At 40.0% G+C, this 12,456-nt stretch overlaps 1 protein-coding gene across 1 annotated transcript in view; it reads left to right on the plus strand.

Moving 5' to 3' along the window:
- Nucleotides 1-2,630: 2,630 nt before the first annotated feature.
- LOC115771436 (frizzled-2) overlaps nucleotides 2,631-12,456 on the plus strand; it is a 100,214-nt gene continuing 90,388 nt past the window's right edge. Inside the window, exons 1-2 of the mRNA XM_030717141.1 lie at nucleotides 2,631-3,177; nucleotides 5,365-5,657. The gene's annotated coding sequence lies outside the window, so the exon portion shown is untranslated. The remainder of the gene's footprint in view (nucleotides 3,178-5,364; nucleotides 5,658-12,456) is intronic.

The following is a 12,456-nucleotide window of genomic DNA, read 5'->3' on the forward strand; positions in this document are numbered from 1 at the left end:
AGACTGAAATTTTAGATGTAGGTGCCTGCGCAGATCGAGTTTGTTTCCGATAGTCGATACCTTACTCCGTTTCCAATCAATCGATAAAAATCGATTTCGATATCCTGTTTTTTGGGCAATTTTGGTAAATAATAAGAGCTAGAGTCACCAAACTTGATATATAGCTTCTAAAATAGAATATATATATATGCATTTGATGTTGGAAGAAGAGGGTTCAGAGTATCCCCTAGTCGGGAGCTCCCGACTAGAACCTCGTACTTGTTTATTATGTATTCTAACTGGGATTTTGTGCTCTTCCAGTTTCTGCCTATAATAAATTTAATTTAAGTTCTCATCTAAAGCAAATATCTGAACCTTCTCAAGCGTTTCATGAAGTCAATGTAAAAAAAATGTTACAAATTCGCTGAGCAAGTTAATGCATCCAGTTTATACTCTACATTAAAATAAAAGCCATGCAATTGTCATAATAGTCACAATTCCGCTGCATTCGCTGCTCTGGCTGAAATGTAAATAGTGCATTCAGCTGACAGGCTCGGCCACAGTACTTATTGTTTATTGTTTATAATTTTTGTAATTTTAATTAAATAACACAACATTTTGTGGAGGCAAGGCTTTAATTAAAGCGCCGCCTGATGGCTCACTTGCCAGCTTGACAGCTGTCCAATTGAATTGGGCCATGGGCTGGGGCAGCACATCATCATTCACTTCGACTGGATGTGGCGACAATGAAGCGTTTCCTTGCCAAGCGACAAATGTTCATGATTCCAAAAAGTCAAGAGCCTACGCCCACAGCAGACCCACAGAAATCCCCGGCCCTTCCCTCTTGCACAGAAACCAATGTCAAATAGCATTTGCACAAATCATTACGATTAACAAATATTCACTTAAGAGGCCCTCAGTTAATGCACATAAAAACAAATGAGCTGCTGGCAAGCGGGTGCAGGGTGTCTTAGGGGCATCTGCGCTTCGTGGACAGATTTGTGGCGTGTGTAAAAATGCTAAATAAACAGTCGACTCAGTGCCGGATCGGACGACTGATTGAGTGCACTTCATGCTGTTTCTGGACCCAATTTCCATTCCATTTCCCGCGACCATCCACGAATTCGTGCGGATAACTCAATTCCCTCTGACACTTAATTGTGTTTAGTTTACGCCAAAAAAAAAAAAACAACAAGAGAAACAACAAAAAAATTAACTCGGACTGCTTTTAATTTGACTTCAAGCGCCTCATAAAAATGGCAAATTGAGTGCCGCCCCCGTTGAGTTTCATATCCAGGCAGAAGCCATGCCCTTCCGCCCCCTGCTGCAGTTTCTGGCTGGCATTTTAACTAATTGGCCAACACGCACGCCATCATTTTTGGCGCATAGTCGCAATTGGTCGGTAAACAAACAAGTTTTTGGCCATAAAATAGCGTGTGGTAAACTGGAATTCCTTAGGCATCCAAGGCGATATCGGCACAAGCTCGGCACTTTCGGCTTTTGGCCGTGCATAGTTTCACATATTTTCCAACTGAGAATAAAAAGAAAAACAGTTCTAATTGCAATGCAAACAAATTGTGGTGCGCTCCAGGTGTTCCACAATTTCGACAAATGCATGAATGAAATTAATTGTTGGAAAAATATTTGGCCAATGACGATTTATGGTGCCATTAGCCGGGGAAGAAGGGGGAAATAATACCAAAATATGACTAAAGAGCGAAGTGAAGGAAAATATAGTTTTTATTTAGGATATTCTGACGGCACAGACAGGCCAGGTGGAGAGGAATAAGAATAAGACGAAGGATCTGTCTATATAGATATATATATAGTTTTTTTTTTTTAATTTAAAGCCTTCTGACTGAAAAGACAGAGGAGATGAGAGGAGTCGATAGGTTATAGAAATATCTGTCTATATAAATATATTGATCTATTTAAATAAAAAAAATATTCAAATTTAAGAGACAAGGAACCAGGAGAACTTTAGTTTAACCAAGGAATGAACTGTTCAAATGTATTGCCTTTGGTATAGCCCTCCATCATTTTCGGTTATGGGTCCACTGTCCTGTTCGACATCCTCACGAATGTCAGTGGCAATTGTCGACAACAAAAACAATCGACCCCTTAGGTAGCCAACTGGCTGACCACAAGTGAGCCGGCCGGCAGGTCTTGGGCACTGCCATTTACAACATGCTTACATAGCTGCCATTTAGCCCACCCCTTAGCCCTAAGGGGCTGGTGACGCTTTGTTTTTGTGTACTTGGTCTGTGTAGCTTATGCTGAGCACGGGCAAGAGCAAAAAAAAAGGACATGCGCACGGACTGTTCCATTTTCAATGTTCCCAATTCCTGAAAAAATGCTCAAAGAGCAGCTTAAGTGTCGACCCGTGCTCTAAATGAGGTTAAAGTATTGAGTTAATAACTTTTTACTTGATTTAAATTGACTTTTCTTTGGCACATTTCTTTAGAACTTGCGCAACTGCTTTTGCAAATTCAAACTTAACGCTCAAAAAGTGGAACAAGTTGGCAGCACTGGCAGCGGCAATTCGCAATCGTGTCAATTGTGACCGGCGCAGTAGACAGCTGTTGACTCTCACTCTCGCTCTCTTTTTGTCGCGCTTTTGCCGACGCTCTCGGTGTGCACAACAAACGAAGACAACGGTCCGGTTGGAAAAGTCGCTAGAAATGTCAGTTAGCAAGTGGAAATCACCGGAAAAACTACGCAACGCGGCAAAACTCAAAGCGATTAGCGGCAAACAGCAGCAAGCGCTAACAACAGAGCAGAGCAGCGCGTTTGACAGCAGCAGGTCGGCGGGGGCTGCAGTGTGTGTTAGTTTAAGAATGCGCGAATGCGAAACGCGGCAGCAGCAGCAGCAGCAGCGGCGGCGGCGAATGCTGATAACAAAGCGTACATCGTGTTAATAACAATAACAAAAAGTCGCGCGTTTAATTAACAGACAGCGGGCAGCCGACAGCAGCAGCAGCAGCAGCGCAGTCGACGGCAGTGTCGCGTGTGGGAGTTAACAGTTTCCTCGAAGCAAGTGCGGCGAGAGTAAGAGACAGTGAAAGGGAGAGAGAGAGAGTGAGAGTCAAACTGATAAAAACTGCATTTGATTGCAATTTTGGCGGCATTTGCAATCCGAACGGCGGCGAACGCGCAACGCAAAAAGAAATCAATACAAAACAAAACAACCAAACAACGGTAAACGACAAAGCTTGCTAGCATGAGTTGATTGTGTGTGTGTCGGCGTGTGTGTGTATGTGTGTGTTTGTGCGTGTGTGCCTGCAAAAAGTTTGTTCGCTTGTGAGCGCAGCTGTTTGATGAAAGTGAAGGAAAAATCATTGAAAGAAAATGCGAAAAAAAGCACAAAACGCAACAACAAAAAACAGTTGCACAAAACTCGCAACGACAACACCAAACACAAACAAAGCAAAGAGAGCGAACGCCAACGTCAACGTCTCTGCCGCCAGCTCAGGCTGCGAATAGAGTTGTTGTTGTTTGGTTTTTTTTTTGTCGTTTTGGTGAATTTACGAGACGAGTTTACGACAACAACCACAAGAGGCATGCCAGACATGCCTTGTTGTTGTAGCTGCTAGCACGACTGCAAAAAGTATCTAGATACTTTTTGTAGACACGCTTTGTTTAGCTTTTATATACGCTGCCATTTGGCGCTCGCTTTAACAGCACACAAAACGAATTTTAAAGTTGCCGGCAAATATTTTAATTTCAAATATACACACATATATGCATATATAATATGTATGTACATATTATTCTATGAACTAAGAGTCGCCAGACTGAGCTGGTTAGCCCAAAGGGCTGCCACCTAGTATTACTGTGCAGTCTCGCTCGTTCTCTCTCTCTCTCTCTCTCTCTCGCATGCTGGCAACCCATCAGCAGACCAAACACTCGGTGCACTCAACTTCTGTCTGCTGCTTTAATTGAGTTAGTCTGGCAAGGCAAAAACAGCAACACGCACGAACCGAATCCTTGCTTCCTTCTCTAACGGGGCTGGGACTTTAAACTGCAAACATTTTAAACGCATCGACATTTTCTATGCATGCATACATATGCATGTGTTACATTGCGTTTAAAATAAGTTAAAACTTTACTTATTTTTTTTGTCCTTACATCTAGTCAGGAGTTTTGCGTAATATACTTGAGTAATTTATTTTGTTTCAACATTTCTTAGTTTTTGTTATATAGTTAGTTTACTTTTTTGTTAGACAATCTCATATTTTATTCTATTCCATTTTTGTAAGATTTTAAATTGACGTATTTAACCTCATAATTCATCTTTGAGATACTTTACTTTTCCTTTTAAGATTTCAAAGTGACGTCTTTAACCTTATAATTTCTTCTTCTTCTTACGTTTCTTTCTTTTAAGTTTTTAAAATGCCTTTCGACTTATCATTTAAATACCCAAATATTCATCAACTTTTTGATTGCCTTTGAATTTGTTTATTGTTTGATTTCTTGTTTTTAAAATTGAATAAATTGTTATTTCCCTTTATTATACATATGTATTTAGTGTATTTTCATATTATTACCAATTTTGTTACCCATTTAGTAGGCCTGTTATCAGAAATGTTTACATCTGTAGCATATCTCACACAGTTTGTTTGCAGCTAGTTTTATCATGTGTTTTTCTGCTTATATATTTTGCTTCCTTTTTGACAAACACTTTGCAAAGAGCATGACAAAGTATATTTTATTTTATTTTATTTTTGTAAATGTTTGTTGCTGCTACATTTCGCTGGCATTTACTGTGCGCCTTTGAAATATTTGGCATTTTTTGTATTAAATTGTCAGTGAAACGAGTTGCTCTGCGCCCTGTGCCTGCCTATCCAGTGCCCAGTTCCCAGTTGCCGGCTCCCGGCTCCCGGTTCCCGGACTGACGCGATGGCAACAATTCAAAACGTGAACTGCCACTAAAACATGCCAAAAATCTGCGCATTTAAAATATTTGCCCCAGAGCCCATTGAGAGGCAGCCAACCGGGCAGCGCCTGAAATTGTTCACCGTAAAGAGCGAGGGGGACAAGTGGGACGGGGGGGCACAGTCAGGCCAGCTGGTTCTGGGCCCGCCACTTGGCTGCGATTTGATTTAGTTGTTTAGCCTGCCGGGCGGGCGGCCAGTTGCCAGTTGCCAGTTGCCAGTTGCCAGTTGCCAGTTGCTGTTTGCTGTTTGGCTCTCTTTGGCCACCAAGCTCGCACCTGGCTTCCATTCTGGGTTCTCTGTTTATTGTTTGTTCTTGGTCGCCGTTTATTTGTCAATGTATGCGTGTGTGTGTGTGTGTGTTGCCACGTGCGTATCTCATTTATCGTAGACCCTTTTCTCCCTGTCTCGATTTAATAGCTCCGCCAATTACTAATCAATATTTTTACAGGGATCCCACAAAGTAACAATGGATTAAGAAAGAACCCGCTGAAACCATAAAATCGAAATCTAATCAAACAACTCGATGTTTAACTCGTAATTAATAATAATAACAAGCAAATGCAACCGTTCCGTTCCGTGCCGCGCTAATGCAAAAAGTATACGACCTACACGTAAATTTCTTACCAAAACAAAAGTGCAATAACAATTTTACAAACCTATTGAATATATAAATATATATATATATGCGGATTTCTTGAGGAAAAATTCCAAAAGCCGACAACTATTTAAAACATTAAACTGGTAAGTTATTTGAATACTCATGCATATTAATATAACATTTTATAAAAAGAATTTAGATATGGTTAACTAGTTGGCATAGTCAGTAGTTTTTTTAATCGAATATTTACTTTCGATTCCAAATATCTGATCACACTGGAGATATTTATGATGGTTTAGGTATATTAGATAGTGCAAGTATATAAACATTGAGATGTTTTTGTTTAGTTAAATTGCATTTAACATGCTTTTTGTGATATTGTTTTCTATTGGGAACAATTTAATTTATTATTGTAGGGGGATATTTACATATATATTCTAAACCAGCATCAAGAGCCGACTGAATATAACTATATCCGACTGTTCGTCTGTCTGTTTCTCTTCGGACTAATCTCTGATATTGTTTTGAAACTTTGCATAGGTCTGTCTTTCTTTCCGTTGAAGGTAGTAGATTTATCAGAATCAGCCGGATCGGACTACTATATCAAATAGTTGCCTTAGGAGCGAATGGTCGAAAAGTAGGTCTTTGTATGGAAAACTTGTTTTTCCTTCAAGAAATCTAGACCAAAGTCGGCTATATTAGTTTCAGTATGCTCCTCATCTACATACTATATAGCTTCCATATTATATAGCTTCCAAGGGAAAGATCGGTCGAAAAGAATGGAATTGTATGAGCAACTTTTTTGTTATTCAATATCTATTAGTATCTAGACCAAATTTTGCATTTATAATGTTCACTTTACTCTCTACATATATGCAAAATCTAAAATCTAAATCTATATTATATCTATTTTATATATATTTTCAAGATATTTTTATGAAACTCATCATTTTCGATCTTCAATTGCAAACCCGTAAGGCAAATGTCTACAAGGGTATTAAATCTTCGGCGTGCCGCAAAAATTCATAATGTTTCGTTAAAAATTCTACTAATTTAACGAAATAATAAAAATGTATATACTGAAACAAATAATTTCTCTGATTTTATAAAACTTTTTCCTTGATTGACATCAAGTGCTGTCATGAGCTATAAAATAGTCTACATTTGAAGAAAACTAGCCATTTAATAATCCCTGGTCTAATATCGCAACTAAACTTAAATTTGTAGAAATTTTTCGATGCCTGTTTGTTTGTGCAACGTTCTTTCTTGTTTATCGACTTGAATTTGGTTGCAAACACTGAACCCGAAACTCAATTGGATAACACAAAGAGAGAAAATAGAGCTGAGAGAGACGGGGGATTGGGTAAAAATAATCCAAAACACCATTCAAGGGCAACTTTCACCGACTCTCGAGTGAAAATCGTTGCTCTTCCTGTTCTTGTTGTTGTTGTTGTTGTTATTGCAGTGGCTATATGGTTGGGCACTGCACCACCCGGTGGCCAACAGAGCTACCGTCTGGCATTTTCATTTCGCCAGTTGGGCACTTGCCGCAGTGGTCGTCCACATTGGCAGTTTTGGGCACCGTCGCGGCCCGGACATGGTACATACATCAGGCCAAGTTCAAATTTCCTTTTTTATGAGTGGCAAAATTGTTGCTGCCACTTTTGATGTTATTGTTGTTGTTGCTGCTGCTATTATTTTTGCTCAGTTTTCCCCCAAAAAAGCAAAAGAGAAAAGTGAAAGAGAGAGGAAGAGAGAGGAAAGAAAATTTTGAAAATGCCTGCCAGCAGCGACAGGCAAGGACATGGTCACAGCACATGGAGCAAGAGACGCCATTGACGGCGTCGCGCACCTTCCAACCACCCCCAAAAGCCCAAGTCCGTCGACCCGGGCACATAACGATGCAGGCTCTGCCAGGCAGCCGGGCAGGCGGGCGGGCAGGCCGGCTGGCAGTCTCGCAACGTTTTCAACAATTTCCACACTTTATCTAACCACCCCCAAAGTGTCGACTGCAGCGCCGACGACGCGTCGCTGGCAACGGAAAACGGGAAAATCCTGCGGGCGGCACAAGAAGAGCGCGCTGCGAGTTTAATTCTAGACGTTGCAGGCATTGCTCCAGTATTCGCAGTTATCGCAATAATCGTTATTCGTTTATATGCCAACTTTCCCATCGAGTTGGTTATGAATTGCATAATAGTTTTGGTATAATACGCGCTGGACTTTTCTATATAATATCTATAGGCAGGACGCATTCAGTTTATTTTGGCAGAAATATTAATATTTGGCGTACAATCCCAGAAATTTATGTAATATTTGTTTGGAAAAATTAACAGATTAACAATTTTGTATATAACATCAAAATAAATAATAATCAGGCAGCATTACCAGTGTTAGTTAATACATAAATTTAATTTGCATTATATCAGGTATTGAGAGCTGAGTAGTGTTGCTTAACATAGATATTCGGCGTTACCAGACCTACTTTTTTTGTAAAACACTAAGTTGGGCGCGCTTGAGATATTTACGAATTGACTATCAAATTCATGATTTGCTTTTAATGTTGAAAACTTGAAAAGAACTGCCGATGATTCTGCTTACAAATCGAATCAACTTCGTAAATCTGATCCTCCCACATCTTTCAACCGAAGCCAAAGTCTGAAAGTTTTTCATATATTTTCAAAATATTAATATCTGCAATTACATTTTCAAAATGTATTGTATGTAATTGCAATTATATTTTCAAATTTATAGCTGCCCGTTCTACTGAGAATATTGTGAACTGTACATATTTTCATATAGAAATTGCGGGCTACATTTGAGCTCTAATCAAAATTGTCTGCAATGGTTAGGGCTCAAAACATTTATGTTTTGGTTCTAGACTGTTTGTATGTTGAAAAATAGTTTATTTTCTGTTTTGAATCAGGTTGCTTAACAAGTTGTTTGAAGATAGGGTTCATGGTAAAAACTGAACTGAATTCAAACTGAAAACTTGCCAACACATAATAAAAGAATGCAGTAAAATTAGTTGATTACTTAAAGAAGTTATTATTATACGGATAAGTTATTATTATGTATTTAATTTTTTGTTTATAATTTCCCTTTTTATATTTTTCATATATTTATGCTGTAAATTCGCCCGCAAGATCATCGAAACTTCGTCTCTTTTGCCCAAAACATGGGGGTTCATTCATTTCTGCGAATCGTTCTGGCTCTTCAACTAGACAAATCTAAAGCGTTTGACAAAAAAAAAGAAAATGTGGAAATAAAAACAATACGAAAAGGTGTTTAACATTTTCATCTGGTGCTCATTTTGTCACTACAGTTTGCAATTTTAAACAATTTTTCTTGTTGCTCTCAAAGTCGAGTCTTAACCCTTGTGCACATGTGAGAATGTTAGGGAAATGGGCGAGAAAAAAAAAGCAGACAAGAACTGAAGAAAATTGTTTTTCTTTTGCTTTAATTTCGGTAATTTTTCTTGCTGCCAAAAGAAAAATCGAGTTGTCGCTTTTGGGTTCGAGTCCCCAAAAATGATTTTTGGGGGTTGGTTTTACCGTCGCTTCGCCCTTGCCTTTGCCTTTGGCTTTGCCTTTGCCTTGTACTTTATTTTGTTGTATGTTTATGCGCTACGCGTTTTTCCCAAGATTGACTTTGACATTAGCCCCAAACGCACACACACACACACACACACAGCTCACACACACACTCACATCTACGCTCTCTGAGCTCTACGGGGAGCTGCTCGCTTTCGACACGGTTCGCCGTCGTCGTCCTTGTTGTTGTTGTCGTTGTCCGCCATGTTGTTTTATTTTAGCACATTTACGTCATAATGGCATTTCCTTCCGCTGCTTTTTTCCATGGCTTTCCTTTGACTTTTCCTCTTTCTCGGCTGTACGCATTTTATGTCGCTTCTCGTCTCGTCTGTTGTTGTCGTCTTCGTTGTTGTTGTTGTTGTTGTTGTTGTAATTTTCATTGTGTCTACTTTAGAAATTTATCAGAGTCCTGCTTTAATTTAGCTTCGCCTTCCTTTATCGTTCGCCCTTCTTGCTACTGTAATTGCTCTGCTTTATTGTTGTTTCTTGTCATTATTCTATGCGCTACTCTTCTGCTTTTATTTTTCTATTTTAGCACACTTTTTGTTGCTTATTTAATTTGATTTCATTTTGATTTTTATTAGTTGCCCTGCATTGCCCTCGTTTTCCATTTTCACTGGGTTTTCCCATTCGCCCGGCGTCGACTTCCTTTGTTATCCCACAGTCGGGCGAATCTCTAAGTCTGGCCAAAACCACTTTCTTCCCTTAGTTCAACATACTTGCAAGCAATTTAAGTTGCTGTCAGCCCGTCCGTCTCCCTCCGCAGAACGCCCAGCCCCCGCCACCCACACCTAACCGCATTGACAGCAGCGGCAGGCGGCATTGACAATGATTGATTACCAAAATGGAAACTGTTGGGGGGGCTACCACAAGAGCTGCCCAATCTACCCCGTTACGATTTCCACTCCCCACCTGCTGGCGCACATGAACCTGCCGTTAGCGGGCTTATCTTGGACCCACACAATCGTTATATATATATATATATTTCATTATCTTTTTGCTCGTTAGTTCTTCCCTCTCTGCCTTTCTCCTTAGCTCAGTTTTCCGGCCACACACACACGAGTTAATTGTAATTACACGTAGATAGCCGCACGATTAGATTCAATTTGTGGGACTCTCTGCACTCGATTCAGTTATCTGGCAGCGGCTTTAGCTTTCTACATTGTATCGAGTTGTTTAATCTGATTTTTATGTACATAGAAATTTAGTTTATTCTTGAACAAAAATGCTGGATTTTGTAATTTTAGTTGTACACCAAAATTGAAGGCAATTATCGGGAACACGACGCGGCTGTTGTGCCTGATAATGGTTAGACCTTCGTTCAGGTTGGGCAATTTATACGCCCTGTGCAGGTTTCCCAGATTTATGAAGAGCCACTCACTGAATTGTGCCATACAACTCGAACGCTTGACAGTTGGTTGAGATTTACGATGAGGGGAAATGTGACTTTTAAGTTGTTTCTCTCGTAGTCTGCAATCGATGTGGCAACTCTATAGTGTGTAACCGGGTTAGCGTGATTTATAATATACATAAAGAAGTTTTTAATTCCAATATTAGCTCCAATATGTGAGCGTCAAGACTAGAGCAGAGACTAGAGCTTTTGCTCACATTATTTCCTTGCACTAAGCAGCATTGCCAGCTGAAAAATATATTTAATATGTTTTATTGACAGTCTGGCAACGCTGTTTTCAATGTACATCCTTTATTTTTTATATTTCTTATTAAATTCCCTTGTTATTTTCGAGTCACTCTGGCAACTCTGTTCACTTAGCGACCCTTACAAAACGCAGCTTGAGCAACAAGCTGACATATACAAATGGGGCACCTCATAAGGCTCCACGAGTGCCATTATCATGCCCATAATTTTGTCACATTTCTTTTCTACATCTGACTCCCATCTGTGTGGCAACCCTTGTCAAGTTGTGGCGGGACGGGGAGCGCCTACAATGTGACATGTGAACGGCGAATGATTCCCTCTGCCGAAAATGGTTCGGTTGACAATCTTTATTAATCAATTTAATTGTTGTAGGAGTGAATGTGCCTTGTGTCTCCTTTCGATGTTCTGTAAGTAATTTAATTAAAATGCAAGCATGTGTTTTTTCACAGCACTCGCAGCATCCTAGTATCCGCTGCGAGCCCAGGGGATTACCCGCAGTCGTTGTCGTCGCTGAGGGTTGACAAAAGCGCTGACAGCCCTGGAAGACGAGACGAACGGCACTGTGGGACTCCCGTAGTAGAAGTAGGAACTCCTCGATGTCGACTCAGAGGCGACGACCATGGAGACGCGGTTGACAACGGCATTTAATCAATCAATTTTGAACGGTAATCAAGCGGGCAGCTTTAACTAAAGTAGGGGATGGCTTTGGGCATAGATACTAGGGATTGGCGATGGAACTGTTGTTGAGCTGCTGAATTTGATTGATTGGCCAGCTGCCTCGCTGCTTCGCTGCCTGGCTCAATGGATCACTGGCAGCTCCGTTGGCCACGCACTTTGCAAATCGTTTAATTTCCAAATTATAAATATGCAGGAGAGCAGATGAAAAACAGCTGGCATTGAATGATTAACTAGAAGCGTTGCTTTTAATTTAATTAATTTCGCCATAAGTGATTGAGTGTTTTTTTTTTTTTTGAGGTAGCTACAAATTACAAAAGTCTTTAAGTGGTATTCGATTAAGGAAAATTGTTCAGTTGAGGAGAAAAATATTTAGCTTTTATGCTAAAGAATGATGTACGCAGTAAATGAGGCCTCTTTTGGAGTCTAGAATATGCCGCTGAGAATCTTGAATATACGAAAGGATAATTAACTTCTTGGAAATTCAAATAGAGTTCTTGATATTCTAATCTCTGATCATCTTTGTTGGATTTGTCTCATGTAGACAGAGTGCTGTTGAGGCAAATGTGAATTACCTATCGAATTTAATATAATAATTTATACTGTCGAAGAGTTTTTCAGGTTGTAGATGTAGTAACTTGATTTTCGACACCACGACGAGAACTGTTTTTTTACTCTCGTCTATCGATGTTCAATCTTGTAAACCGATTACTCAATACCAACCGTTGGTCACTTTGTCAAATAACGTTTACATTTGCCAAATTTCGCCTGACCTGGGTTCAACCTGTCGCCCACTCATCACAGGTTCTCTAGCCGGTTGACACTTGACATATGATGACCGAGTGAAGTGCCGGCCTGAGCATTTGGTGCTGTTTGCCAGTTGCACTTCCAGTTGGGCCCCAGCTGCTGCGGAGTAATTGGCCTCCATTAATTGTGAATATCAATCAACAAATGGCCAGCTCTTGGGGCTACATTACAAACGTCAATAATTTGTTTGACGCTTTTTAATTGAAAATTGGA

Source organism: Drosophila novamexicana, unplaced genomic scaffold (assembly GCF_003285875.2).
Source record: "Drosophila novamexicana strain 15010-1031.04,08,12 unplaced genomic scaffold, DnovRS2.1 tig00000072-arrow-arrow-pilon, whole genome shotgun sequence".
In the NCBI taxonomy this organism is placed as follows: Eukaryota; Metazoa; Arthropoda; class Insecta; order Diptera; family Drosophilidae; genus Drosophila; species Drosophila novamexicana.